This window comes from Galeopterus variegatus, unplaced genomic scaffold (assembly GCF_000696425.1).
Source record: "Galeopterus variegatus unplaced genomic scaffold, G_variegatus-3.0.2 Scaffold7836, whole genome shotgun sequence".
NCBI lineage: Eukaryota > Metazoa > Chordata > Mammalia > Dermoptera > Cynocephalidae > Galeopterus > Galeopterus variegatus.
In genome coordinates, this window is record NW_007733947.1 from 93,050 (window position 1) to 99,089 (window position 6,040).

The following is a 6,040-nucleotide window of genomic DNA, read 5'->3' on the forward strand; positions in this document are numbered from 1 at the left end:
GAACATGGTCTTTAGCCACTGGTAGGAAGGTATAACTTTGTTTACATAGTTCTTTGAGGAGGAAAAAACCATGAAATTGTGAGATTACTGGAGGATTTGCTTTGGGCCTCAGCTTTGTGTCTGTCTCCCTGCCACCTCTACTTTTTCATGGACAGGTGGGCAGGAGGCCCGAGGAGTCAGGGTGGGTTTATGCACCTTTGTATTTCTGTAGCTCTGCTGGGGAGTAGAGCTCAAGAGGCAGCTGTGGTTTTGAGCCTGTGGGTCAGAGCTTTGAAAGGGTTAAAGGTTACTGAGACACTGATCCCACCAGGCTTTGGGTGGCAAGAACTGTAGGGCCAGGTCTCGCTAACTGCAGAGTGGCCTTGTCCATTTACCCCAGCAGGCCACACAGATCTCACCTGTGTGTTAGTGGGAGATATATGGGACGCACTACCTTAGGCCTGCTGTCAGCAAAACTATCCATGACAGGCCAGACTGGAAACATTTCAGGCTTATGAACTGTAAGGTCTCAGTACCAACTACTCGGTTCTGCCACCCTAGCACAAAAGCAGCCATAGGCAGTGTGTAAACAGATGAGCATGGCTGTGCTCCACTAAATCTTCACTTACTAGAACGGTGGGCCATATTTTGCCAACCCCTGCCTTAGACTGTAGAGATTGCTTACCTTTTGGCTTAATCATGACTAGAAACTTCCTTCCCATCTGCTGACTGCACGCATCCATCCTTCCACAAAGTCTTCCTGAACAGCTCTTCTGTGTGAGCACTGAGGATGAGGAAGGTATGGTCCTGCCCAGATGGAACTGTTTTGAATGACAGTAGGTGGCTATCGAGTGAAATACAGGATGGGACTCAGTCAAGTCCAAGGTGATATGGATTCAGAGAAGGGCTGAGGTAAGTCAGGAAAGCCTTAGGAAGGAGGCAGCTCTGGAGGGGAGTCTGAGAAGAGGAGGAGGGGGATGGCTGCTCCATGGAGGGGAACAGGCGCAGGTGACGGATGAGATTATGTCGAACACTGTGAACTTCTGTGAGGTCGCACAGGCACATGGGGTCAGCTTGTGAAGGGCCTGGGGTGAGTGTGCTTGGGAGAGTAAAGTGATCACGAATGCATTTTAGAAATGGCCCTCTGGTTCTGGAAGATCATGTCTGTGGTCACAAACTATACCTTCCACTTTAATGGACTTCTTAGCCAAGGGACTGGTTGCTTCTTAGTACTAGAGTAGGAGAGAGAGGCCCAGAGAGTTAGATGGTTCTGCTGGCTACTGGCTTTAGTGAGTCAATGAGAGCCCAACTTTTATTTTTGGCATAACAGAGCTTGATAGAATCTTCCATCTTCAGGCTTCTTCTCTTCTGCTATCATAAAGATCATTTAAAAAGGCAAGACAAATGAAACATTCTATCTCAAATCTTGTTTTGGCTTGGGGCCTTGGTTCGTGAGGGTAAAATGGTAGGGACAGGCTCTCCTGGTTCAGAGTCTAGTTGTGTCATGAAAGCGTGATGAAGTCCAGATTTGGCTTCGTTTGTGCCCGTGCCAGGTCCACACACAGGGCAGGCCTTCAGAAAGGCAGAGACGCTGGTCTCCACTCTCCAGAAGCCTACAAACTCCTAAGGCAGGTTGAAGCAAATACTGCTCAGGTGTATCACAAACTGCTCTGGGCTGGGCCTCACGTTGGGTGCAGGAGACTGAGGTGAAGCCGACATGGTGCCTGCCCCAGGGAGTGCACCGTGTGGCTGGGGTGATGGAGTTCTCCAAAGCATTTTCCCTCAGAGGGGCTTCTAGGCAGGTTGAAGGGAGTTACCACCGTGAGGTTCCAGGATGTGAGCTGCTGCCACTCTCCTTTGACATGAACAAAAGTCAGGAGGGCTGCTTTTGACATGTAGTGACAGGAGCACAGCGAATGTGGTGACAGGGTGGGTGGGGGTTGGAGAAAGGAGACCTAGTGCGAGTGCCTCCACGGTGCTGTTTCAGTGAAGCCCCCAGCAGCCCTGTGAGTAGGCGAGGATCACATGCAGCTCAGAGTAGGGAAGGCACTTGCCCACGGCCCCACAGCTTGGAGTTCGTGGCCTCTTGTGTGATGCCAAAGAGCCCACCTTCCACACGGCCTGTGATGCTTCTGGCCGCCTGCAGCTGAGGCAGGAGGTGAGGCTGTAGCACTGCCCTGAGCACAGCCTGGCCAGGTGTGGGGCAGGCCTTGTTAGGGAGGTGTGCCCTGCCTGCACCACAGCCCACTGGACCCTGGGGGAGGTGGGAAACCACTGAAAAGTTCAGCAACTGGATGCTGATTGTTGTCAATGAAGTTGTGTTTTGAAATCTCTGGGAATCAAGTGAGATGTGGAAGGAAGACACTGAGAAGCTGTGCCTGTGAGGCATGCTGGCTGCTGTCTTGAGACTTGTCTGGCTCCCTCTCTTGTGGGGGATGTGCTTCTCGGATTCTGCTGCCTGTTCTTGTCTTTCATGGAGACATGGGGTGGCTCTCAGGCTCTGACAGCAGTATTCCTTGCACTTTCTAGATAAGTTTCTGGGTTCGTGGAAGGGAAAATGACAAACTTGAGCTGGCACAGATGGAGACTGGGCCCTGACTTTGGTAGAGCTCAGTCTGTGCCGCCAAGTATGGCCTTTCCCCTGGCAGTGAGTCATTGTTACAGCTCCAGCCTCACAGGAAGGCTCTTGTCTATCAGGCACCGCAAGTCACTTACAGAGCTAGAGCCTTGCCCAGGCCTACCCTATCTTGTTTTCCTAGTTAGGGAAACAGATGATGTTTAGAAAGTTCTTTAACAATATTTCTGCTGCCGTGGGAATCAAGAGAAGGGACAAGAGTTTTAGGTAGCTGGGAAGACTGTCTTATGAAGTTCCTTCTCCATCTGTAATTTACAAAGTTGCATTTGGGTTCCAGCCTCTTTCTCTCTGCTGGCTTGATCTCGCTGTCAACCCTTCTCCTCCCCTCTCACTTGAGAATTGGGTTCCTGCTGTTCACAAACACCCCTTGGGCTTCAGGGGGATTTTGGCTTGGTGGGTCAATGGCAGGACACTGATTCAGACAACATTTGTTTCCGTGGCACATTCATGTCACTGTGCAGTCCTCATGTACATTTGGCATCTCACTGGCCCCTTCAGGCCACAGCCCTGACCTCCGAGGTAGGAATGGCAGCCCAGGCATGAGGTATGATTTGGAGTTAGCCAAGCAAGCCCTAGTTCCAGAAGGACCTCTATTGTCACCTGACACCAGCCCAGAAGTGCTGCCATTAGACACATCCCTTTCCCTGCCCAATAGCCTTTCATGCTCAGACCGGCCCTGCGCAGTCAGGAAGAGTTCACTCTGCACCCCACTTAGGAGGGATGCTGAGCACTGCTTTTCTCCAGGTCACTTAATAAGGTAGCTTTCCTGGCATGGCTGTGTGGGAGGTGTTTAGTTACTATGTACTACCTTTCCAGGAGAAGGCCCGTCAGCTGGAAAGCCAGCTTGCAGGTGTCCTTAAGGTATGACTCTCTGCGTCTCCCAGGAATCCAGGGTGGCTCTGGCTATCTGCTGATCTGTCTCCAGCCTCCAGTTGGACTTCTTTTCCAGCACACCAGGGCCTAAGCAGGTAAAGTGAGAGCTTGGTCCAGGTGCAAATCCCCTGCCATCGTCCCTTCTTTGGGCAGTCATCCTGTACTTTAGCCCCTAGAAGTGTTCATTGTGTTTTCCCTGGAGCATCTTTGAACTCAGGCCTTCCACCCTGGACCCATCTGTCTGGCCTGTTGTGCTGTACCTTTGGTCTCTGTAAGTGGCTGGTTGGGGCCTAGCCACTTCTTCAGGAGACAGGTCTCCAGAGACATCCATAGTTAGGGCAAGTACACTTCCAGGAACAGTGAGGCTGATGGGTCTGGTCCCAAGGGTGCTCTTGGCAGGGTGTGCCAGGGAGAGGCTAGCTCGGGGCCGAGCTCAGACCACTAGCCCCACAGCCCCACTCCTGTGTGTCCTGGTCTACTTGCCATGTTGTGTGCAGTGTCCCTGGAGAAGCAGGCCTGGTAAGACTTGCTTCTTGCCCACTCCAATTAGAACTATTGTCTGGGATGGAGGTGAGAGGTACAGCCAGTCTAGACCTGAAGCCCTGGGCTATTCAACAAGGGGCTCCCCTCACACTGAGGAGTCAGGTGCTCTGCTCAGCCCCAGGGTGGGGGATGTAGGAGGCACAGAGAAGGCCGAGCATAGTCATGGGTGGAAAACTTTTCCCTGCTGCACAGTTACACACATGACATTGGACTCCTGGCTGTAGGTCACTTTGGTCTGGTGATGGCCAAGTTTTTAGTAATCTATTTAAAATATCTGTATCTATTAACTATGTTTTTCTGAATACACAAATGTAAATAGTATAATTTGCAGTGCAAAGTCCTTGGCAATAACTTTATGTTGTGTATTATGTTTAAAAACATTGGAAACTGCACCACCATGAATTGTTCTTCCTCTCTGGGAAGGGCATGATTACATGTAGGACTCTGAACTTTAAACCTTCGGTGTGGTTGAAGCAGCAGCATGCATGTGTGGACTGTCATCAGTGCCTCGCCCGGAGATGCCTGGCCTTCATCCAAAGGGACCCTGCTGCCCCGGCTCCTGCAGGCAGCGCCCACACTGTGGCTCCTTCACGCTGAGTATGTTGGACTCTGCCATAGACTGACCCTCTTGTCTGGCTGCTGCAGTTTGTCTGTAATGCCCTGACATGTTGCATTTTCCCCATTTGGATGAATAAAAATAAATGCTTCTGTCTTAAATAGAAATGGACTGAACTGTTCTGTGCAGGACCCATTCTGGATCTGGCTTTGATGAAAGGTTCATGCAGGCCCACCTTTCCTGGCCCTGAAGACTCTAGTTCAGTACATGTTCCAGGCTCTTCCGTCATGTGAAGGGATGAGGGGCAGAGTGGCTGCTGATAATGGGCTGTGGCTTAGGCGGTGGGGCCAGGGCCTAATTTATGCTCCTGAGATCCTTAAAACTCTGCCTCTCTATAAATGGTACAAAAAGTTTATTCAACATGAAACTTTATCTTGGCAGCATGGCACAGTGAGTGATAGGTGTTAAATGTTGAGTTGATTGCTGCATCCTAAACGTCAGAATTTACCAGGTGCTTTTCACATGCCTCACTCGTAATTCTCACACTGTTCCCAGGGGTTGGCAATACCCAGACAATACAGATCAGGAAACTAAGGCTCAGAGATGAAGGGACCTACCCAACGGTATAGAGCTTCTAGATGGCTGCAGCAATTTGAATCCAAAGCTTAAGCTTTTCCTACTGTTCCTGCTGCCTGCCCCACTGTGGGGCTTCTGCAGCTCAGCTACCCTCGTAACTCAGAGAGGCCAAGGCCACAGTGAGGCTCAGTTCACTGGAGGAACGAGGGCAAAGAAGATGCAGCTGGCCGGGGAGGTGGTCTGGGAGGGAGCCAGGCCAGGGGCTGCTGCTGCCGCTGCCCCCAGGTAAGTGCAGAACAGCGCTGGGCGTTTTTGCCTTGCTTTATAACTTGGGGCCCCACCTCCTCCCTGCACACCACTGGTTTGGATTTACAACCCTGCTGGAATTGACTGAAAGAAGAGTTGGTCGGGTTAGCCCGCTGCTGCCCCAGCCTCGTTCCCAGGGTTGCCTTTCTGGGAAACCAGGCTCAGCCCGCAGGAAACAAGTTGCTGAGGTGGAGCTAGGGGAGAGGAAGGAAGGAGCACTTTTCTTGCTCTTGGCCCTGGAAGAGAAGGTGGAGGTGGCAGTACACGGTAGGAAAGATTGAATGCCCAGATCACGCAGTCCTAAGCAAGTCTTCCACCTTCACTTCCAAATCTGTGACTTCACTCCCAGCCATGTTCTCACGACTGGAGGGAGAATACATGAGAAGAGTCAAGAGCCCCACAGTAGCTCAGCAACCCCCTGTGAGACAGGCACTGAACCTACTGAACAGGTGAGAGAGAAGGAAGAGAACTTACAAAGGTGAGGTGAGATGGACATCCGAGGTCACGGTCTGGCCTTGAGCAAGTGCTGCAACAGGTTATACCCACTTGCTGCACACACGGTCATCTTAAAG

General features: G+C 51.4%; 1 pseudogene; it reads left to right on the forward strand.

The window, feature by feature from the left end:
* On the forward strand, positions 1–4,753 carry LOC103607909 (annotated as a pseudogene).
* The last annotated feature ends 1,287 nt before the right edge of the window (positions 4,754–6,040 follow it).